Source organism: Typopeltis vanoorti, chromosome 2 (assembly GCF_054136105.1).
Source record: "Typopeltis vanoorti isolate ZY-2024b chromosome 2, IOZ_Tvanoo_1.0, whole genome shotgun sequence".
NCBI classification, from domain to species: Eukaryota; Metazoa; Arthropoda; class Arachnida; order Uropygi; family Thelyphonidae; genus Typopeltis; species Typopeltis vanoorti.
Genome location: NC_143550.1, coordinates 50057010 through 50082518, shown reverse-complemented (window position 1 = coordinate 50082518; position 25509 = coordinate 50057010). Strand labels below are relative to the sequence as shown.

At 35.0% G+C, this 25509-nt stretch overlaps 1 protein-coding gene across 4 annotated transcripts in view; it reads left to right on the top strand.

Moving 5' to 3' along the window:
• The window catches only part of CSN1b (COP9 signalosome subunit 1b), a 279185-nt gene that overhangs the window by 229716 nt on the left and 23960 nt on the right, over positions 1-25509 (top strand). The window contains exon 14 of one of the 4 annotated variants that reach the window (XR_016549486.1): positions 10743-10800. The exons of the other annotated variants lie outside the window; for them this stretch is intronic. The gene's annotated coding sequence lies outside the window, so the exon portion shown is untranslated. The remainder of the gene's footprint in view (positions 1-10742; positions 10801-25509) is intronic. 4 annotated transcript variants of the gene reach the window in all.

Here is a 25509-nt window from a genome sequence, read left to right as displayed (position 1 = left end):
AAGATCAATTACATAGTGGGGTGTTGTTGTTACAGACCTGGTGGATCGATTGCTAGTGATGAAGAAATGCATCAACAAATAGAAAAGATAAGTGCAAAAAGAGTAATCATAATGGGGGACTTTAATTATCCAAATATTAATTGGGTAGCAGTAGAATCTCATGAGAAGAATGAAAATGAATTTATTGAGCGGTTGTGGGACAACTTCCTCAAGCAGCATGTGACAGAAGAAACTCAAGGTCAAAGAGTGTTGGATCTGATAATAGTGTCAGAGAGCATTTCAGTTAAAGACTAAACTATTCTGCCTCTGGTTGGTGACAGTGATCATGATGTACTCACTTGGGAAGTGACTGTTTATGAGTGATCCATTCAGAAAGGTTACATGCTAAACTACAAAGTAGGAAATTATGACCAACCGAGGAGTGTACTAAGTTCAGTGAAATGGAATCAGTTGCTGGATGGGAAGAATATTGACAGTGCATGGGAAGCATTTAAACAATACTTAAATGAAGCGATATCAGAATGTGTCCCGAGAGTTCGAAGAATAAATAGGGTAGGAGTCAAATGGACGTGTCATCTTATTGAGCAAGAGATTCATAAGAAAGGATGATGTGGAAGGAATGCTGTGCATAAGGATGATGTCCATTATGAAAATTATAAGCAACAGCCTGGAATAGTCACAACTGTTGTACGGAAAGCAAAGGGTGAGCATGAAAAGAAAGTGGCTCTGTGTGCTAAAGACAGCCAAGAAGAATTCTATCAATATGATGCAAGTTAAAGAAAGAGTGAATATGAAAGAATAATTCTAAATGCAGATGGCGTGAGAGTAACAGATACCGAAGAGGCTGTTTAACTAATAAATATCCATTTTGTTAAAAGCTATCAACCTGGTGTACCCAACATTGAGCTTACTGCTACCTCTTTACTGGATGAAGAAACTCAGGTGTATAAGGACAAGGTATTAGAGCTGTTGCACAAACTGAATAAGTATTCAGCAATAGGTTCTAATGGGATATCAGGACGTGTGCTAAAAACGTGTTCAGCTGAACTGACTATTCCTTTGACAAGGCTGTTTATTATGAGTCTCAGAACAGGGAAGATTCTGCAGGAATGGAAGGAATGTATGGTAATTCCATTGCACAAGGGTGGTGCATAGACAGATGTATCCAGCTATCAACCAATTAGTATCTCAGGAGTGGTGATGAAGATTTTGGACAAATTGGTTAGAGCTTGCATTCAGAAATGGGTTGACACTGAATCTCTACTTTGCAATGAGTAACATGGGTTTATTAAGGGAAGGTCATGTTTTAGCAACTTCCTCACATTCTATAACAATGTGACCATTGTACCAGACAAGGGGAATGGATACACTATGATACTTTTGGATTTTGTTAAAGCTTTTGACAGAATAGAGTATGGTAGACTGTTGCATAAATTGGAGAATATGGATTTGGATTATAGAATATTAGCATGGGTAAGAGGAAGGCTGACTGACAGATGTCAAAAAGCAAACTGTCATATGGAGACTTTAAAATTCTGTCTCTGAATGCTCGGCCGGGCACACTGGTGGCTTGCCACTGCCATCAGCATATGACCGTTAGGATGCCTTGTGCCAGAATCAGATGATTTCTTGTAAAACCTTTGGCCTAGTAATATTTGGAAGTGTAATACTACATTCTCAGTTATGAAGTTCAATAAACAAATAACCAGTTGTATACCACAAGGATCGGCGCTTGATCCACTGTTATTCGATCTATGCATTATTGATATTGGGAAGGATTTGACGAGCGACATACAGCTATTTGCTGATGATGCAAAGACAGATAGGGTAATCAGGAATGCTGCTGATATGCAATACTTGCAGAATGATTTGAATAGGCTGGAATTGTGGGCATGGGAAAATGGATGTCAATTCAAGGTCAATAAATGTAAAGTCATTCACTTTATGTGATTAAATATCCAATGTCATACTATATTGGTGGGATTATGTTAGAAGAAACTGATGAGGCTAGGGATCTTGGAGTGTTAGTAGGTAATTAAGTTGAAGTTCAGGAACCATGTAACAAAGATTGCAAATACAACTCAAAAAGATAATTGCAATGCTGAAATTAACATTCACATGTAAAGATAAGGATGCCATTTTGCCTCTCTACAAGGCATTGATAAGACTTCATTTGGACTATTGTGTGCAGGTCTGGTCTCCTGGTTTCCTTTGTAATTCTGATATAGTGGAGAGAGTGTTAAAAATGATATCAGGATTGTGGAATACTGATTGTGAAGACAGACTGAGAATTTGTAGACACTAGCAAGCAGGAGAAAGAGAGATGATATGACTGAAACTTACAAATTTCTGAAAGGGTCATACAGGATTTCAGTTGGTGGAATTTTTCAAATTATGGAGGGTGAGGAAAGGGCAAGAGAGCATCCTTGGAAGCTGAGAAATCTAGCCCTCAGCTGCTAAGAAGGGAGTGAGGGCTAGATTTTTTTTCTCACAGGGTGGTGTGTGATTGGAATAGATTGCCATCGAATGTTATGAGTGCATGAATGAATTCAAGAATAAGTATGATAGCTGGTGCGTGCAGTATGTGGCGTCCCTCAATGAGGTCCTGACTCCCTGGAGGTCTCTCTTAATAATAATAATTTAATGGTTCACATTTTAATCATAAACAAATGAAAAAAGAAAAACAAGTCAAATGTTTTTTTTTTTTTTACATTTTCTTTATGACACAATACAGCGTTACTCAAACATGTAATATAAACATTGAAAATGTACAGCCTAAATTCTGTGATGTGGAAGAGAAGAGCCTGTATATTTTCCACAGCTGGAGAAAGAGCATGCAACTACATTGAAATGTTAGAATATTTAAATAACTAGTTAAGAGATTTTTAAATGTCCCATAGTTCTCATAGTTTTATATGCTGATGATGTTTTGTCATACTCAAAAGGGAATTGCTGTTAATTAGTTTTGTTAATTAAATAGTCTGTCTTTTCATGGTCATATGTTCTTCGTTCAATTATATAAAGCAAATACTGCAAAACAGTATTCTAATTTTTGCAGTAAATTTCATATATATATATATATATATATATATATTCCCAATATATATAACTTCTTCATATTAATTCTATATTTTTGTTACTTTATAAACATGGTTGGTTTCATTTCTATCAGCAGTAGATTTATGCATCTAACTACATATATATGGCTGATCAGGCAAAACTTTATTATCTGCAGACGTGTTATTAAGGAGAACCTAAAAACTACTACTTACCAAATATGATTGTAAGTAGAAACTTTTAAGTCAGGATTTCTTCTTTAGTGCTGATATTATTAAACTTAGTGCCAAACATGATTGTTATTACTAGAGACTTCCAGGGACTCATCAAGGACCACATTATCACCTACACTAGATGTCATACCTTTTCTTGAATTCACACTCCCTGCACTTGCTACTTTCAGAGGCAATACATTCTAGTTGCATACTGCTAGAAAAATCTATCATCCCTTTCTTGACTGCATTTATTCTCAACTTCCATGGAAGTTGAGAATAAACCCTTTAAATCCCCCCCATCCTTTCCTCACTTTCCATAAAATGAAAAATTCTATCTACTGGTATACTCTGTGATTCTTTCATAAATTTGAAAACCTTTGTCATTTTTTACTCCTTTTTGCCAGATCTGCATTCCATAAATTCTCAGAATGTACTCTGCAGTCCTGATATCATCTTTAACATACTCCTTTGCACACTCTCTCTCTTCCCCCCCCCCCCTGTATTTACATCACCTCGAAAACCAAGAGACCAGATCTGCATAGAATAGTACAGGTGAAGTCATATCCAAAGAGATAAAATGACTTCCTTATCCTTACATGTTAGTGTTCATTTCAGCATTGCAATTATTCTCCGAGTTGTATTCATTTTGCTATATGGCCCTTGAACTTCAACTTCCTATATACTAAAATTCCAAGATCCCTGGCCTGATCAGTTTCTTCTAGCATAATCCCACCAATATAATATGCCATTCGATATCTCTTCATACCATAATGCATAACTTTATATTTACTAATATTGAAATTTACTAATATTTACTAATAACTGATAGCCATTTTCATATGTCCACAATTACAGCCTATTCAGATCATTCTGAGAGTGTTGCATGTCAGGCCTGTCAAATCCTTCCCATTGTCATTAATGTAAAGACTGAATGATAATGGACTAAGGACTGTTACCCGAGGTACACTACTGCTATCTTAAATCTTGAAGACTCGTGTACCACTTTTTAATATCTGTCAGTCAGCCATCCATGGTAATATTTTATGATCCAATCCTTTATTCTTCAAAATATGCAACAGCCTTCCATGTGGATATCGTGTCAGAAACCTTAGCAAAATCCAAAAGTATCATGGTTTCTTCATTCTCCTTGTCTGACTTAACTATAACATTATTACAAAATGTAAGTTATTCAAACATAATCTTTCCTTAGTAAACCCATTCTGTTTATTGCATAGTATAGATTCTCTGTCAATTAACCCATTTCTGTATGCAAGCTCTTACTAACTTTTCCAGAATCTCCATCACTGCAATGATACTGATAAGTCTATAGTTATCAGGGCACCACCTTTCTGCAATAAATTGTCATACATTCTTTCCATTCTAGTGGAATCTTCCTTGCTGGGACTCAAATTATACAATCAAGTCAAAGGCATAACCAGTTCAGCTGTGCAGTCCTTTAGCAACCATACTGATATCCCATCAGCCATTATTGACAAATCCCTATTCACTTTAATCTAACAGATAAGCTTAGACGTTGATGGTTATTCAGACTTATTTTTTAACAATATTAATGAAACCAAACAGTTTTATCAAAGAGATTCAACAGCTCTAGAAAGTCCTCTTCATATGCCTGAATTTCTTATTCAGATTAGAGGTAGCATTGCATACACCAGGTTGATAGCTTTTAGCAAAATGGGCACCCATTAGTTGAACAAAACTTCTCGATATGTCACCTGCATATCATCCCCATTCAGTAGAGTTACTCTTAGACAATCATTCTTTCTTTAACTTGCAGCTTAACAATATAATTCTTTTAGATTACTCTTTCTTAGGTATCTAGCTTAATAAGGTTGACATCTGTTTCACTCCTATTCTGTTTATTCTTTGAACTTTAGGGAGGGGGGGGGGGATTCATTCCAGTATCGCATCAGTTGAGTTTTTTGATGTTTCCTATCTAGTATCTGAGGCCATGAGACCAAACCTAACCTTTTCTGAATGGAATATCTATATATACTTAACCACTTCCCAAGTCAGTACAGCATGATCATGGTCACCAACCAGTTGTGGAATAGCCACCTCTTTAACTATTCCCCCCCCCCCCGCCCCCCATGACACTATAATCAGGTCTAACACTCTTTGATTCTCTAAGTTTCTTCCGTCGGATGCTGCTTGAGGAGGTTGTCTTGCAATAGTGCAATAAATTCAGCTTCATTCTTCTCACAAGATTTCACTGCTTATCCAGTCAATATTCAGGATAATTAGTCAGCCATAATGATTTCTCATTTAGAACCTATCAGTTTCATTTGGTGATGTATTTCATCATCAACAACAAATGATGCAGTAGGTCTGTAACAATACTCCATCATGTATTTGATCTTCTTAGATTCCACCTCACAACAGATAGCTTCAAACTCATTACTGTTTGGACAATCATTACTAATATTGCAAACAACTTTCTACCCTAACTGGACTCAAATTATCTAATATCATTAGCAGCAAATCCCTCTATTGCTATCCTGCCTATCCTATCTGAGTCCACAACATATTCACCAAAACAAGAAACTTTTTTTTGTTGTTCCTGATACTCCTTTCATTTGTGTATATACATAAGTTACCTTGTTAATTCTGTACCCTTCTCTGATCAAATTGATTGCAGTTTATGTTAAATGGGGGCAAATTATATTTCATGTCGGCTTTAGTATATACTGTACAGGAAAGGGCATGCTCCGTATTGTGCAAAGTATATTGTCTTCCATTATATTTTTTTTTTTTATGAGACTCCTTAGCAGGTAACAGTGATGCTTTTTTTGTCAGAAATATGGAGCTTCAGATCTCACTGTTATAATGGTTCTTCATTTAGGTCACGAAGAACCCTATCAAATATAAGGGCATTTTGACTGAAGGTGAGTTAACCAGTCTCATATAGGGTGGCATGGGTGTCTGCTGGGGGGGACAAACGGGGAACTTTCCCCCTCTTCCCAGATCTACTTGTGAAAAAAAAAACAAATTAAATAATCAAATAAAAATTTATTGATTTAATTATTTGTCTCCAAGATTTGCCCCACCCCCTAAAGTTTCTGCAGACGCCCATGTAGGGTGGCAAGGATTTTCATTCATATCAAACAGACATGCTGTCTAGAGTAACACACTGGCCTCATAGCTTTAGTTATTTCACTTATAATTCAAAACAACCCAATCCAAGCTTTAAACATTTTGATCCTTATTATGATCTCAACAGAGTAGAAGTTAAATGGTCTATATGCGGTAAGCATGGTGTAGTTTAAAAACTACCCCTTATGTGACATCTCTAAAAAAATACTAGCGATAAAGATTTTTAAAAAATTGAATAATCATATACCAAGCAGCACTACATCAACTCCAATACTGTTAAAGTAACAGTGGAGTACTTTTTTAAATGTTAACATGCTATTGATAGCATTTTTTAAATGCTATCAATAAACCTATAGTCTGTCCAAGGAGTTTTACTCCCTTGGTGATTAGATTTCAGTAAGAATCAAACTGTCATTTATGAGATAATACTTTCATGAAAATACTAGAATGGAGGAAGAATTGCATTATAGCATATGTGGTATAGTAGATATTATTAGCTTTCAAGAATATGTGATCAGAACTAACCTAAAACATTATGCTTACTTAAAGAATAGAGGAAATTATAGAAAAACAGGTGTTTCTTGTCTGGATTGCAGGGAAAAGACTCGGAGAATGTCCAAGAATTGGGTAGATTCAATGCATTTAGATGTCCTAGAAAGTGTTAAACGTGACCATATTGGAAACCAAATGTGCAAAGATACTGACAAATAGCAGACTAATTTGATTAATTTGAAAAAAAATTGTTAATAGAAAGTTAATAAAAATAAACTTAATCATATAGTACTATCAAAATGACCAGTATACTAGATGATTGCACATATAGTGAAGTTAATTCCTCAAAGTGCAAGTGGTAAATGCAACATATAATTTATCTAAACTGAACTCAATTGTCAATTATCTCTCACTTATCAAGTCTTTTGTTAATGAGAGTAGTAATGGCCTTATCTAATTATCATTTTTGATAAGTTTATTTACTTTGAAGCATCAAGTAAACAGTTGGTAAAGACAACTCTTAAGAATTCTACCTTCAGTTGAATATATACACTGTAATTTTTGAACTTGTAATTTACACTGAAATTTATTAATCTTAATTGAGGAAATCACTGTTGCTATTGATTGAAATGCACTACATATGATTACATTACTTTGATGAGGTTTAATTCTGATATGTATTGTGTGAATTCTGCCTAATCTTTCTGCTTTTGAAATTTTATAAAACATTCAGAAACATTGTAATTTCTATCCTAACCTCAGTTTTTTTTTCTCCCCATACACAACAAATGTTGTTGTTGTTGTTGTTTTTTTTCAATAAAATGAAAAACAGTTGAAATTGTGTCTGCCATTCTGTTGGCCAATATCAAGTGATTCAGATTCATTCAAGGTATGTTACCGTAGAAGACTATAGAGTATTTCCAAATTAGGTTCCCAAGTCAGGTAATAATAATAATAATAAATGAAATCAAAAGACCATTACACAGTTCTAGAATCTGTATATAAATTATATTAATAAAATCATAATGAAATCTGATTTCCCATTCAATTTATAACCTGTAATGTAATATAGAATCCAAAAGTTATAAATTTTGCATAGCGACTGGCTATTTTTTTAAAGTGCTTTGAAAGTATTCAAAATTATAAAAGGAAATGTAACAAGATAAATTTAACTTCTTATTCATGGACTATAAGGAATGTTTTCTTTTAAAGAATAATTAGAATATTCACACAGGAAATTGTTAAATTCAGTCATGGGATAGTTGTATATCTGTTCAGATTATTAGTTTTCATTTAAAGGTAGATTGTTAGTCCTCATAATATAGATAAAAGTGAAGTAATAAGCAACTATGGTCTATATTTTTGATATCATTGCTTGCCAGAGAGAAAGCAAGGCTGAAAAAAAAGAAAAGAAAGAAAGAAAAAAAAAAAAGTTGGAACCTGAAAAATTCATTGCAAGATTCCTAACCATATTTAGATTGAACATCTTTCCTTCTCTATGCCAATCACAAATTATGTCTTAAAAAAACAAACTTATCCTGTGTTTTATCTATGTATTTATTTATAAACTATACTCTTATATTACATGCATATGTAAGGCTATTAGCTCATCCAGAATAGAAATGTTCATTGTTACAGTTGATCCATTCTGAAACTGTGAAACTGGAAAAATTTCTTGAACTTCACTAGAGCTTTTGGATTCAGCACATTATTGGGCTATAATGGTAATATTTTAAGTATGTATGTGGGCCATAGAAGCCTACTTAATATGGTCAAAAACTGGCATTGAGATATGCTGAATGTGTTTTATATTAGTTTCAGTGTATCATAAATGTGATTATGCAGTCAATGGGGGAAAGAAATCATTCTGGAATTGTTGAATTTCTTCATATACCATGACATGTTGTCTGGTGCAAGTTAAAATAAAGCTTATTACTTTTATAGCAGTTCATCACAGCTGACTAGAATAACTTATAATTTATTATACTGTTACATATATATGATAAACATGTCTCTTAGTTAAGAAGAAAAGCAGAAAAATAATATCTCATCATCATCACAATTTTCTAGATTAGATCAGTACTGAGAAGGAATGGAAACACTTCTTAAACAGTCGTTGAAATGGTGTAAATTAGATGAAAATCCACATGGAAACTTTTGTATTCTTTGACGAATGGTCTTCAGTTTATAAGCTCAGTACTGGGATAGCAGATTCAAATATATTAAAACTTACAGTTCACTTTATTTGAATATTGAGCAGCTTTTTATTTTTACTCTTTAGCATTGTAGTAATTTACATTGTAAATTACTACAATGCTTAAGGTTTCTACAATTACTTAAGGTTACTACAATTAGCATTGTAGTAACTTTAAGAAAGTCAAAAGAATTCTTTATTAGTATTAAACAGCAGTCACTACTGAGGCATTTCATCTTTGTAACAGATGTTGCTTAATTTATTTAAGGCTGTTTTTTAATAGTTAATGATTTTATATGGCTCCCACCTACAAAATAATATAAACCTATAGTATCTTGGTACTATGGGTGGAGAAAGATTTTTATTTTTTAAAATTTTATTTCTTTCATTATCTGGAAACCCCTGCTCTAGAGACTAAACATGGAACTTTATGAAGCCACCTCATTGTCTCCATTAAGAAAAGCTATCTCACACCAAGTTATGAAATTCATCATCCACACCTGTGGCAGGATTCAAACTTGCAGCCTGTTGGTTGGAGAGCAGTAACATCTCAGCCAACCAGGCTTGCTGATTTGATTAATATTGCCCACTTCTCAGCTGACTACATTTGTCAACTTTGAGGCAGTGTTTCATTATTCCATCTCTGTCGTTTTTTTTTTCATATAAATACCAATAATAAATAATGGCTTTATATATTTAACTTTCATTTAAGGCTTTTACTTTTTTAATCTGATAATGCCATGATCATATCAAAAACACCTCTCTTGTCTTTCAGTTGGAGTATAGAAAATAGTTATCTTGATGAGCTAAAATGCAGTTCTGTTGTGTTTCTTGCATTAAAAGATCCTTCTTAACTTTCCTTACCTATGATACTGCCTAGATTCTTTGACAGGACTAGATATAATTTCTCAGATTAACATTTACTTCCAGTCTTTCTTGGCATTATAATATCTGTAGTTTCCTCAACCTCCCAAAGACTTGGCTTTCTCTTCTACTCCAAGCGTTACTATCCTGAACAACTGTATATTCCCATCAAATTCCAAATCTTCCCTATGACAGAATGCTGTTTCTACATTCGGGACAGAATGCCTAAAAAACGTCTAAAAAAATCCTTGAGTGTTCAGAAGAAGCAAGTATCTAATGACATTCTCTAATTAACCCTGCTCCTCAGTAAGATAAGTTCTGCTCATTTCCTCTTCTCTAGGTATTTGTGTGAAGGCATTCAACTAAACTAGCATCCATCATTCCTCCACTTTTCTCAGTACCTGTACAAACAAAGTATTGATCAGTAACAGGGTTATATCCATAGGCAGTCCAAACTTATATTTTGTTGTAGAATCAACCTTCAGAATGCCTTCATTGTTCGATCTTTTTTAAAGTGTGATATAAAAAAAAATATAAAAAAAAACTTCTCTTCAAACCTTGTTAATCCTTAAAACCTTAAGGATTATTGTATAAAGAGAAAGGCTTGTGATGCTATACTTTATCGGGTTTACTGCAATCAACTCTTTTAAGAGCTTACCATTATTGTGTTATTTATAACTTTTGGATTCTGATTATCAGTTACAAATTATAAATGCTGAAATTAGATTTCATTATATTTTTATTATTATTTTATATGTAGATTCTTCTAATCAGGTTAATGGTCTTCTAACATTTCATTTACTTTGCAGTAGAACACAGCCTCCGGAACCTAATAATAAGGCTCTTTGCGGTATGAAAATTTAAGCAGTAAGTACATAGTCATTCTCTTGTGAAAGTATTGAATAACTGAACAACCTCTCTATTTTTGCTTGTATAGAATGTTTTAGTCCCCTTTACTATCGTGTATAATTTCTGGGCATAATCATTTATGAAATAAGTGGTCACTTTTTCGGTGTGCATCTATCAAAAAGTTTGAGGTTCATTGTTTAATTCTGTAGCTTATGAGGGTGTGCTGAAAAGTTGTGATAATCACCATGAAGGAATTGATGTGTCTAACATGTCTTCTTATATATCCTAAAAGAAAAAGAACAAAATATTATAATTTGATGGAACAGGGAGGTTAAAGGGTTTTAAGATATGTTCTTTCTTGGGGTTATATCAGTTGTTTTAATATCATTTTTGTTCTAGGTGTTTATAAAAACTTTTCAGCCCCCCCCCCCCCCCACTATATGCTGTGGAAAAGAACAAAATTTACATCATGTTCTCTCAAATATATGAATACTTCCACTTTTTTGAAGGAATATGGATTTTTTTTTTGTTTTTTTAATCGTCTGCTTGGATTACTATAAGAATTACATGTTTTAATCCTGTATATGGCATAATTTTTTGTAGACACTGGCTCAAACAAACTTCCATGATTTCTTGGGTTTATAAGGCCTTTTCATTCTTTTTTTTTTTTATTATTATTTTATATATTTTGAGGAGATTTTTCATAGTGCAGGGGAAGACAAGGTGTGGGCAATGGAGTGTGGAGCAGGCTCTTTGCATGGAGAGTGGCTGGTGAGTGGAATGCGTTGCCTGAGTGTGGTGAGTGCAGAAACTGCACTCACCACACTCTTCATTTTCATGAGATTGTGAGCCTCCAATGATGTGTCTTTTGACTCTATGGAAGGTTGATAATAATGCAGTAGAAGACTCCTTGATATGTTATAATAGCCATGAAGCCAAATCACACTTAGTGGAAAAGAAAGAAATAAAAAAATCTGCTATGCAAATCTGGAACCATTGAATTATTGATTATCAAAAGAAGAAAAACAGAAAAAAAAAATACAGGTAATTACATGTTGCTAAATGTTTACATTAGTCACTTTTTCCCAGGGTCAATTTTTTTTAATGTAACATGGCAGTCAGAATTATTCCATTTAAAGAAATGAACCCAAAGCCTTTCAGGTACTCACTATAGTAAGTAAAATTACTAAAACTACTGAAAATATCCAACTATAAAATTCCACAAGCATAATGCTGCAATAAAGGAAATTTACTATATGACTATCGACTATAACAAACTATTCCTGGAGTTTGCTATAATGAGAACTGACTGAATTACCATTGTTATTGGCCTTCCATGAAGAGAATGTAAATATCTAGGATGGCAAAGCCATGAATTATTGAATTCCAGCTTTCAGCTTAACTGAGTTGTAATGCTGTTACCAAATATGTTTAAGAGAGGAAAACTAGAGTAACTGGAAAAGTTACTCTAGTTGTAGAATCACTGTTCCTGAGAATGACTGTGTAACTCAGAACAATAAAAATTTAAAAACTGGTGAGCTGCATTCTTTGTAATTGGCACTGTAGCCAACCCATATTCACCCATTTATAGAATGGCTTGCACATACATCCATAGTTTGTCTCTCCCCTCTGTACTATCAAACAACAGCAATACTAATATGTTCAGTTGTGATATTATGTTTTTTTTTATATATTTCATATATATAAATGGCACTGATGTGATTCACAGTGTGAACCACATCAGTGCCATATGTGGCAAGAGATTTTTAGGGAAAGTAAGAATTTGTGTCTCTTGAATGGCTGAAGGTTGTAGTCCTTGGCAAAGTCAGTATGAGAGAGTCTCTTCCAAAGAACAATAGATGGTATAAAAGATGGGGAAGAAAAATATTTTGGTAGGTGAGAAGTTGACTGTAAAGGGGTATTAACTGACATCTACTGGTGGGTGGGGGAGAAGTCAGCTAGATTGTCCTCTTCTAATTAACAACATCGAGCATTTTTAGGGACGTTTTTGGTGCACCATCCAAAATTTGTGAGCAATATTCCAAGTTTTGACAGGTTTAGTAATTATTTCATGTTAACAATTATACAGAGGCTTAGATATCTTGGAAAAAGACACCCTGATTTTTTGAGATTATTATTATTACTGACATCTTCAGGGAGTCCAAGGACTCGTCAAGAGAGGGCCTACTTCACAACTCTGTCTCCACTATTCAATCCACCAACTGTAACAAACTACAATTACACCAACACCATCTACTGCCCATGCTAGTATTTTCACAATCATAAATATCCATGCCCACAGCGGGATTCAAACTCGCAGCCTTTTGGCTGGAGAGGGGATATGCTAACCACTCAGCCAACCAGGCCGGCTGATGTATTTTTGCTGATGAGATTGAGATGTATTTCTGCCAGGAAAGGATAGAGATTATAAGTTAGTATATTATCAAAGATAAGAGGAAGTGAAATGAGATCTTTCTTCTGAGAAGTAAAACTGTGAGCCATGTTTTGGTAGCATTGAGGTTCACAAGTTTATCCTTGGCCTGCTGAAGAATTCCAAGAGATTGAAGTTTAAGGCATTGGTTGAGGAAAATCTTGAACATCAAATAATTGTGCACTACACATTTGTCAAAAGAAGAAGAGAAATGAAGTGTATTGTAATCAGTAGCTACGAGTAAGATTTGAAGTCAGTGAGAAGGCCACTTATGTACAGGAGAAAGAAAGCAGGGTGGAATGTAAAGAGTCCTGAGACACTCTGCCTTTGGTAAAGGAAGTCTGAAGTTTCAGAAAAGGAAGCCATGTGGCAACAACTGCATTTGCAAAGGACAGAAGCAGACCATTAGCTAGTTTGGTGAGCCTGCCTCTGTGCTAGATCTGATCACATGTCCTGGCTATGTTATCATTATACATTAATTAATTCTAATTACCCCTTCTACCTGTACTAGTTATCTAATTTTCTTAAAGCTACATAAATTCACCGCTTCTGTATCCATTGTCCAAATCCATTCTTTATATTTGTTCTCTCTTCACTAAATTTTTATACTTCAGTTTTCTTTTCTTCATCTCAAAATCAGATGAATTCAAATTACAGCTAACCAAATTGATTCTTATAACTATTATGAATTCCAGACACTTAGTTGTAACTCTCCTGAATGCCTTCAATTTTCTTGGCATCGAATAAAAATCTTGCTGATCAAAATTGTGTGCAGTAATCCATTATTATCCTGACTTATAAAAGGAATTCTTGAAAAATAGTGAGACTATTCACATAATTCTCTAACTGCAGTGTCCTTGGATTTTGGTTTCATTTCCATTTCAGACTGATATCCCTCTATGCATTTTCAAAAGGGTGAAGGGATAACAGCAATAGGAGAGATGATGTGCAATATCCCATTAAGATATCATGTATAGTAGTGATGAGAGTTTGCTTCACTTTTGTGCATGTTTTGAATGGATTTTCAGCTGATATCCTCTGTGCCCATGCACTATATGTTATTGTACATTGTCCTGAAAAAAAAAAAAAAAACATACAGCAGTTTCATGAAGAATAATGGACATTTTTCTAAATGATAGGTTGCCAATTGCACCTGCAATGTGCAATTTAGAAGAAATTTAGTGCACATGGAGTTCTTGCACAGTATTCACCAGTCGGGTTTTTTCAGTGGTATCTGTTTAGTGCCTTTAGAGTCAAATAAATAAAAATAATATCAGCTTCACTTTTCTAGATGAAGGTGCCTGCTGTACAAAATTTATTCAGTAGAAGTGAGTTTGCATTTCCAAATGTTTAATTGCTGTTTTTGTGGTTCATTACTGATGATTATGGATGATTAAAAGTTAGTTTGATTCAAAAGAGTCAAATTTTGCTGACAGATTTCCACATCTCTCTCTCTCTCTCTTAGCAGATTTAGAAGAAATAAAAATCAAACAGAAGCCACTTGGGTCACAAGTAGCTCAAGACCAAAACTCCAGCTTCATACTCAGTCTATACTACATCTTAACAACAGCTGCAAAGAAACCATCAGCAAATTAAAATCAGACTTTGAAAGGCCAAGTGCAGAAAACTTACTTTCTGCACAACTGGCATTTCAAGCATTATGGTCCACATCAAGATCATTGGATACAACTTTTGTTCTTCCATACTATATATCTCTCTCTCTGAAACATCCTGATGCTACACTCATAAATAACATCACTGAAAGACAGAGCTAGCTTACATCATTTCTTCTTTTCCAACTCCTACATCATTGACCAAATCAAATCCTCTACACGTCTTTAAAAACAGTTCACTACCCTCTCCTGGTTTTTCAGTAAAAAAACATCAGAAGAATCTTGGATAGCTTTGATACCAGCAAAACTTTTGGTCCTTGTAGTACCCTCTACTTGTGTTTAAAACTTGTTCTCCAGAATTAACATCTATATAATCTTACATTATTATTTTTATTCAGAATCACTCTTGTATCATAGAAACAAACTTATATTCAACACATCCCAAAGAAGAGAGATAATCAGCCATCATATTATTGTCTCATTGTTCTCCACCATATGAAATCAAACCAGTTAATTAGTGATCACTACTTTGGATTCTGCCACTCTGAATCTTCTTAGATCTTCTTGCCATCATCATCATCGTGCACCTTTAACACAACCCACTGAGAGATTTAGAAACTTATGCTCCCACTCAATATTTCTAATGCATTTTTTCTGGCCTGGCACAAATACCCCACTTATGAAACTGCTTTACGGTCTGCCATCCACTCTTTACATTTGGATTGTCAGTTTTCTCTATAGTCATTCACTGCTTGTCATGGTGGGTGGTTTCTTCTCTCTCTTCAGATTTCCCCATCATGCTTCTTCCCCCCCCCCCTCATACATTAATGATCTTCTGTTTATCATCAACAATTTCACTGCTGAATTGAATGCCTTTCTAAGATTGTCTCAATGACTTTTCTTCACCTGAAAAATCTGATGATTTCATCAGTCCATTGCAATTTTGTCTGCCATCATGGTCATTTTTCCTGTCATGGAATCCAATCTAGTACCATCGATGGTCTTGTTTTTGAGCAGTATGCCCAATCCACTGTCACTTCAGATGTTTCACTTTTCTATAATGTCCGAGACTTTGGTTTCAATTCTTATCCAAGTATTCCTTTTGCTATCCAACCTTGTTATACTGAGTATATGTCTTCTCATACTAACTAAATTGTGTTGTTCTTCGTTTTTGAGTTTCGTTTGCATTTAATGTCTGTGTTTCATGTCAATATAAGGAGAAGGCACTGGTTAAAAACTTTCCTTTTCAGGCATAATGGTAATTGGCTTTTGAATATTGACTATAATTTTCCAAATGCTTTCCATCCAAGCATTGTTCATCTTTTGATTTCTTCCATGGTATTTTGATCCATTGATATCTGTTATCCTAAATATATGTAATGATCCACTTGTTCAATTTCATCATCATTGATTTTTATTATTTGTGGTTGTATATAGCTATTGAACATAACTGGTCTTCTTTAGGTTTATCTTTAAGCCAACTGTTTTCAGCAACTTGGAGTTCACAAATATGAGTTTGTAATTAATGCAGACTTTAGGTAATGATAACTATGTCATCTGCAAAGCGTAATCACTTAAATATCATCCATTTATCTTCAGACTGTTTTTTTTTTTTCCAATATGTCTTCTTGCCACCATCATTGTCCACCTTAGAGATGTTTGAATATTTCTTCTAGGCATGCTGTGAATAGTTTTGTAGATGTTGTGTCACCTTGTCTTATGACTTTATTTTCACAGTGGGGATGTTTCTGCTGAAAGGAATTGTTGCTAATGCATTGGTATGCTGATTTGATGGTCCTAACATATGATCCTCTCCACTTACTGGTTTTGTAGTGCTTTTAAGTATTGCACAAGTTTTTATTGAATCAAAGGCTTTCTCATAATTGGTAAAACTAAGACATAATTGTAATTGATATATATTACATTGTTTAGTAATCTGTTGTACAACTTGAATGTGTTCCATTGTGCTAAAGCTGCTTCATAAGCCTGCATGTTCTTTTGGTTGTGCAAGATCTATAGTTGCACAAAGCCTATGAGCAAGACTTTCATAAATACTTTGTAAACCACAGTAGACTGATGGGTCAATAAATCAAGTTTTCTACTTCACCTTTCTTATGTATCAAAATAAGGGTAGCCTTTTTTCCATGCTCTTGGTCCATTATTTTTCTTCATACATAGGGTAAAATGTTTCATTACACCAAGATTCTGTAGTTCACTTCCTCATCTGTTTTTAGAAGTTTGGCTATGACTGCATCCTTACCTGCAGCTTTTCCATTTTGCAATACCTGACTTTGGTGCTCCACATAAATTATTTAACCATTTTTTTGCTATAGCATATCTGTCTCTGATCTTCTATTACTAACTTCAAATTCTGTTCTAGTTATGCTGATGACAGTACACTCCATTCTTTGACAAACCTTGCAGAGCTCAAATTCTTCAAACTATGCCATTATATCTTCCATAACCATTACCTTAAATACCTCCTTGTTATATTCCAGTAGAGTGATGACACCCTTGTCAACTTCAGTGCCCCAAAAACTTCATCCTGTCTTATTTTGCATAAGAACGATCACACCCACAGATCACACATCATAGAACTTGAGGGAAAGTGTGAGGTAGACTGCTTCAAAGAACAGAAATAGAATAGATTTTATACGTATACTCAAAACAATGTGCTGCAGAAAGAGGATGAAAAGTTGGTTCAGTATGATTGAAATACTGATATACTGGAGGTTTTGCAAGCTCTCATCTGTTGTGATGATAAATTTCAAAAAAATTCGTTAAAAATTCATTTTGGTTCATCACTAAGATACAAAGAACACATTCTGCACATATTTCATCTGACTGTATCAATGTTGTGAACCTTTTATAACCACCTTTGGTCCTTCATCAACATTCAGTCTCCTTTCATGATAGTCATATCTAAAATGACTTTACTGGATATTTACCCACTGGAATATTGTCTCTACTCATAGATATTTGTGTAATATTGCTTGAGTACTTTTTCAATGTTTTACACAAAATTCTGCAGCACATTGTTTTCTTAAAATGTATGAAATTTTATTCCTGCAGATGCAAAGTACCATATTGGAGGACTAAACAAGACAAGGGGGGAGAGAACCTGCTGAAGAAGCAATATTTATATATGTCAAAAAAGACTGGAGGTAAAGTTATTCCAAAAAGAGAAATCTGATCTTGTCTCGAGATATATTATCAAAAGCAAGACAGGAAGAAACAGTTATTTTAAACAAAACATAATTACGTTTTTTTTTTTTTTAACTTTGCTGGAGAATGTCCAGGAGATTAGTATTCAGTTTCGTAGATATTCTAGAGGTGTCATTCATCTGTGTAGTTCAAGGCTTATTGGATAAAAGAGATGGTTGTGGTGTAGTTCCATAGGGAAGTACATCACATCATCTCTTTTATTCAGTAAGTCAAACCCAGTCAGATGCATTAGACATATTAAGAGTATCCACATTTTTCCATAGCATTTATCCAGAAATTTATAGCATAAACAGTATGATCCTTTGGTGATCAACAGTGGCAAAATCCAGAGGCATTCACTTATTACATGAGGGGTTTTCAAGTAGCATAGAAGTTAACTGTTATTTTATTATTATTATTACGGGTATCTCCATGGAGTCAGTAGACTCATCGCGGGAGACCCAAACTAGCAAAACAATATCTGTCATATCTCTTCTTGAATTCATTTACAGATGAAGAGCTCACAACAAAGTCAGGCAATGAATTCCACTCATTCACCACCCTCCAGGCAAAAAACCTTGTTCTGACACCTTTGTTAACCACACTCTTCTTTAATTTCCAGAGATGACCTCTTGTTCTTCCATCACTATCACACAGCTGAAACATTTCCCCTGCATCAATCCTATAAAAACCTTTTAGTAATTTGAATGTTTCTATCATATCCCCTCTTCTTCGCCTATCAACCAATCTCTGCAATCCACAAGCTCTCAATCTTTCAATGTAGGGAGCATTTTTTATATCACTCACCAACTTGGTCACTCTTCTCTGAACCCTCTCCACAGCCTCCTCATCTCCAAGGAATCCAGGTGACCAGACCTGAGCACAGTAATCCAAATGTGGAAGTATCAATGCTTTATAAAAGGGAATAATAACCTCTTTATCTCTGGATGTCAGTGTGTTCCTCAACAACCAAGTAATCCTATGTGCAATCTTGGACACCTTAGCAATGTGTCCTCTGAACTTCATCTCCTTATCTACCAATACCCCTAAGTCCCTAGCCTCATCAATCTCTTGGAGTACCTTTCCATCTATGTAGTACACAGCTGGTAATCTTTTAATCCCAAAATGCAAGACTTTACACTTTTCCACATTGAACTGACATCCATTTTCTTTTGCCCATTTTACCAGCTTATTTAAATCCTCCTGCAAACTTTCAACATCAGCTTGATTTTTTATTGCACTACACAACTTTGCATCATCAGCAAACAACTGAATATCTCCCTTTAAGCCGTTTCCTATATCATTTATATACAAATTAAACAACATTGGCCCAAGCACAGAGCCCTGAGGCACACCACTGGCCACCTGCCTCATTCTGGACTCGGCTCCTCCATACACCACCTTATGGTATCTCTCCCTGAGCCATTCTCTTATCCATATCACCAATTTAATATCCATTCCCATCTGCTCCAATTTGCGTAACAGTGTTCTATGGGGTATCCTGTCAAAAGCCTTAGCAAAATCCAGAAGTACCACTGTGTAGCCAGTTCCTTTGTCCAACTCTGATGTTATTCTGTTATGGATAGTTAATAGATTGCTAAGGCAGGATCTACCTTTAACAAAACCATGTTGGCCTCTATAGAGTATCATATCCTGATCCACCCATTCTTGAATTTTGTCTTTAACCAACTTTTCCAATACTTTTACCACTACTCCTGAGATGGTGATTGGTCTGTAATTCAATACTGCAGTTTTAGAGCCACCCTTATGCAAAGGAACCACTTTGCCTAACTTCCACTCCCTAGGGACCATACCAGAGTTCAAACTTAAATTAAATATCCAGGTAAGAGGGGTTGACAATTCATTTGCACATTCACGCAACACCCGAGCTGATATTCCATCTAAGCCTACCGCAGTGTTTGCATTTAAGTTCCGCAATATATTTAATACCTCTGATTCTTTAGCTTCAATTCTCACATTAGGTATTGCTATAGGTATAGAGATATCCTCACTTGGGTGATAGACTTTTGAGAAGTGATCACTCAGTAACTCGACTATTACATCTGATTTTGTCACCTCAATACCATCAGCACCCACTAAGGTTATCCTTCCGAAGTCGTTCTTCCTCTTACTTGCCACATAGCGGAAGAACTCTTTGGGATTACCCTTGATCTCTTTGGCTAAGGTCTTCTCATAATCTGATTTAGCTTTTCTTACTATGCTGGTAACCTTCCTAGCTTGAGCCTTGTACTGCTCATGGGTGTCCTGATCACCCTTCTCCTTGTAAGTTCTCCATAACATTTTCTTTTTTTGTAGTTCAAGCTTGATACTACTGCTCATCCATCTAATGCCTGCCTTGTTTCACCTCCTGACCATGGGGACACAATCTGATATTGCTTTCCTCAGATACCCGCTGATTTTATCCCAAGCACTGCTAACATCTTTCCCTTGCAATATGTTCTGCCATGGGATGGCTGCAAGCTCACTCCGAAGCTTGTTATAATTGCCTAACCTGTAGTTCCGTACATACCCCTTTTTAATAGAAAAATCCACAGATTTTGCAACCTCCCAAGTCAATACCACATGATCGCTTTCACCAACTGGAGGTAACGAGGTCACCTTACTTATGCATATAACCTCTGAACCAATAACCAGGTCCAACACTCTCACACCACGTGTCCCTTCAGTTACGTGCTGTTTCAAGTAATTATCTCGTAGCAGATGTATGAACTCCATTTCCTTTTTGCTACGTGATATTTCCTCCTTCCAATTGATATCACCATAATTAAAATCCCCCATAATAATCACTAAGCCTTCACTCATTGCACTAAGTTGCTGATGCATGAATTCAATATCTCCCCCTGTACTCCCTGGCCTATAGCAGCATCCAACTGTATATTTGGTTGCGTTGGTCACTATTTCGCACCAGACTGCCTCAAATGAACTCTCATTCACATGTCTATCATCATGATATACTACTTTCTTTGGCTGCAACACATCAGCTATCATCAACAGTACTCCTCCTCCTGTTCTATCTTCTCTATCCTCCCTGAAAATACTGTACCCATCACATTCAATTCCAGTGACCACATCTTCTGCTGACAGCCAAGTTTCACTAATGCCTACAACTTTTGGTGAGATTTCACTGACTAATGCCAAAAATTCTTCTCTCTTATTTCTAATGCTTCTAGCATTGGTATACAAAAATTGCAGATTCCCTCTAGATCTTGTACCGGCTTTAGAACTGATATATAAGTCACTAACTACCGTAGTCCTATGCCGATTTTTTTCCCCTCTCTTCTGCAATTTATTCTGCCTATAAGGATCAATAAATACACAATCAGTGCTAAAGTTTCTCTCTCTTACACTCAACCTTTTCAATATTAGTTTCCCTGCCCAATAACTTCAACCTGTTCAGAAAACAATAACTTCTTCAATCTCTTATGTCCTTCCATGTTAAGATGCAGTCCATCTCTAGCATACAACTGCCTTTTTCCTTCAAACACACTCCAAACATCAACAAACTCCAGACCTCTTTTTCTGCACATTCTTGCAATCATATCATTCATTATCATTGCTCGTCTACTTAACTCGTAATTGTCAAAACGAGGCAGCACACACACTATTCTCCCATTGACACTTTTCCTCTTCACAATATCTAATAATGTTCTTAAATCTTTTCCTACCCGATTTATACTACCTCTCAGGTCATTCGTACCCACCATAACTATCATCTTGTCTGTTTCATGCCCTCTCTTTATTGCTAAAGCCACTCTTTCTATTGTACCATCAGCCAAGCACTCCTCATGCATACCACTCTCCATACCCTTAATCATAGAATCACCATATATTTTACCACTATTAACTTCATTCAAGTTCACACTCATGGACTCATTCTCTACACTATTCAGCATGACTCTCCCAGCTTCATTACTCAACTCTCTATTACTTACCCCCCCACTCTCACTACATCTCATTTCTTCTTGGCCACTTGTGGTTTTATTATGTTGACTCCCAATCACTCCCATACTATTTATTACTGAATCATTCACCAAAGACTCACCCATATGTAATCCTGTTCTAGTTACTTCAGCTAAAGTAATCTCTATAGTCCTAATTTCTCTGTTTAACACATTAAACTCAGCTTTAACTTCCAGTATCTCCTTACCGATCACTTCCACTTCCTCATGAAGAACTGTTAATTAGAAAGAATTGAAGTGGGAGCAATGGAATGATAATTTGATACCAAAGAATGGTCACTCTTCTTATAAATAGGATAGGATAAGGGTTAATTTCTACTTTGCAGAATAAATGATAAGAGAAAAAGATTTTTAGAGCATTTGGTGAATTGACAATGGATCCACAAGATTTTTTGATATCCAGATTGGCCAGGATTCTTCTGATAATTTTCTGCATGAAAAATAATTTAATTAGAACAGGAGAAAGACATTTACTAAGATCTCTAATGTAAGAATTTGATCTAAGTATTCAGAAGATTGTCTCTTATGAGTAATTATGTTCAAGCTTAAAGATTTGGTTCAGGTAGAAAAGAACGATAGCAATTTTGATGAAAGTCAGTTACAAATTGCTTGATTCTTATCTTAGAGAGAGAGAGTGCCTTCTTGAAGAAAATTTAAAGTAAAATGGAAAATAAATGTTTCCATGCCTATAAGAATTGTTTCAGTAATTCATTCAGCAGTGATCATTTACTTGGCATTATTATAATTCCAGACAACATGAAGGTTAGAGTGGCTTTGTGAGTGTTGCTGAAAACAACGTGCATGATATATTATACATATTTTTAGTCTAAAGAAGAGGATTATCTGGTATTCCAATTAAGTATGAATAATGCTTGTGAAATCGTTGGTAATAGAAAAAGTTCTTGTTAGATAAGTGCACTTGGCAAAAGGAATCTGGACAGAGTCATGAGTAATTAGCTTGAAAAAAGATGACATTGGAAAAGAAAAAATTCAAAGAAACAAAATAGTGAAGTTCAGAATGACAGAGACAACAAATGAATTCAGTAGAATGAGATAAAGAAATTTTGAATAAATATAACAAAGAGAAGATTTTACACTGACATGTAAATGGCACATGTAGCATCATGTGCCACTATAGTGCAGTGGAGTACAGGATTTTAAAATCATAGTGTGAAATTTCAATCGTTAGAAAAGGTAGTATGGAGTTCAAAAAGGGCAGTGATTATTGGGTGCTTTTATCTTGAATAGGGCACATTTGCTTGGATGCTCACAGCTTGTAGTGGTTAAGGTATATTCTGCCAAACAGATTGATTAGATTACCAGCAAAATCTATAGATAATAGAATTCGATTGCCCACGATGTCACAATTGACATTGCGATACAACATGAAGCAATGTAAGAATAATATTCCTTGTCAAGATTCATGAGCCTCCATAGCTCAGTCGGTATAGACGAAGCCCTTTGGTCAGCAAGACCTGGGTTCGATTCCTGTCCGTGACATGGGGAACCTTTATCTGGTCTCTTTCGACTAAAGGTGAGCCAGTCTCATACAGAGGTAGGGGATTTTTTTCATCAGAAAAATCGAGTTTTTCATCCCCCAGAACAGGCAAAACTGCCCGTGAGCACACATCTATAGGCATTGGATACACTGAGAGTCATTGGGCTAACCACCTTATCCTTGATACAGTAGCAGTTAAGTGAATAGAAAATCCTCGACACCACAAGGTAAAAGAGGAGGGAAGGAATAAGAATATTCATGCAGTCATTACAGAATCATGGATCACATTATGAAGGAATGTGGCATTAAATCCGATATCAAAATTGGAAATGTTAACTCAGGCTCTACTTTATACAGATGTCAGCCAATTTTAAGTTATGGATGTGGGAGCTGAACTCTTATGTCAGAGGCAGAGTTCACAGATATTATAGCTCTGAAAATAATTTGGATATGAATAGTTGAAATCAGAGGCAAAATCATATTGAAAAATGAAAGTATTCAGAAGGAATTTAACATTGATAGCATTCAGAAATGTGAGAACAGGGCTAATCTTAGATGATATAGTCATTTAAACAGAATTGGAAAACGAAGATTGGCAAAACAGGAAAATAACATAGGAAGATCTAGGGGTAGTAATACAATTCCAAGTGCCTTAGAAGGCTGAAATATAAAATCTAACAAATAAGTGACTAATTTTTTTGAAATTTTTGATAAGAAGTTAGTACTACACAATTGAGTTTATACTCTTACTATCCTAATATCTTGCACAGCCCTTTTGGCCATATATCAGGAATTAATTATAATGATAATAGTTTATGTAACTGTTTTATGAGCCATCTAAATTAGTTATTTCTCATTAAAGAAAATAGTTATGCATTAAAAGCAGATTTTAAATTATCACAGAAGTAAATATCGAGTACAGTAAAATGTTCCAGTAAATTCTGAAAAGTTCCTTTGAACAGAATGAGTACAATTTTTGGATGCTAATTCTGATGTTATCTGATAGTAAATACAGGAAAACCTTGCTTAATGTGATTAATTAATTCATCAATTAATGTGTACTAAGTGAAATCGCATTAAGCGAATGCAATAAACAATAGGAATAATTATAATTCATCTATCAGTTAAAGTAAATTTGAAAAAAAAATTACAGTATAAGCTGTATTAGAGGATAAAATCATCAAAGAACAAAAACCAATTGCTTAAATTTGGCATTTGATTGCAAATCTAAACATTTGATTGAGCTACTTTTTTTACAAAAAAAAAAAATTAAGTAAAGATGTTTGAATTGTGCTCGAGTTTTTCATTTGTCATGCAATTTGCGATGGCTGGCAATTGCTTTATCAAGATTTCGGCGGACTCCAAAGCTTCGTTCCATATCAGGATCAGCATCAAACAAAATTTCCTTAGCATAATCAGTGTGATTGAAAAACTAGCTCAAGTTCTTTTGCAGTTAGCTTCTTGGTTGTAACATTCTCTTCTTATTCGCACTTATTATTTATCTTCTTCTTCATATGCATGCTATTCTTCTAGTTGAAGGAGATCATTCTCACTTAAACGTTCTGAATGGGAATTGAGCAAGTTTCTCACATCTTCATTATCCAGTTCATTAAATCCAAGTTCTTTTCCAATTGTGCTGATTTCTTCAATAATGTCAGATCTTGGATTTTGCCACGATAAACTAACATAGGCTTGAGTTGAAAGTCACCTTCTGTATTGCCTCCTAATAAAAGCGTAAGATGATCTTTAGATACGTTGTATCCTCGTTGAGATGCTTCAGTTTTAGCTAAGAAAGTTTCTGTTGCCATGTGCTTCCAAAAGAGACTAATTTTGTCAACGTTGAATATTTGCCGATCATCATAGTCACCCTCCTGAATTGTCCTTTGCAGTTTTTCAGGAAACTTGGCCACAGAATCTTTATTAGCACTTGCAGATTTCCCCAGTTATTCTTACATTATGCAGTCCAGTTTGATTTTTAAAACGGGCAAACCATCCTAAACT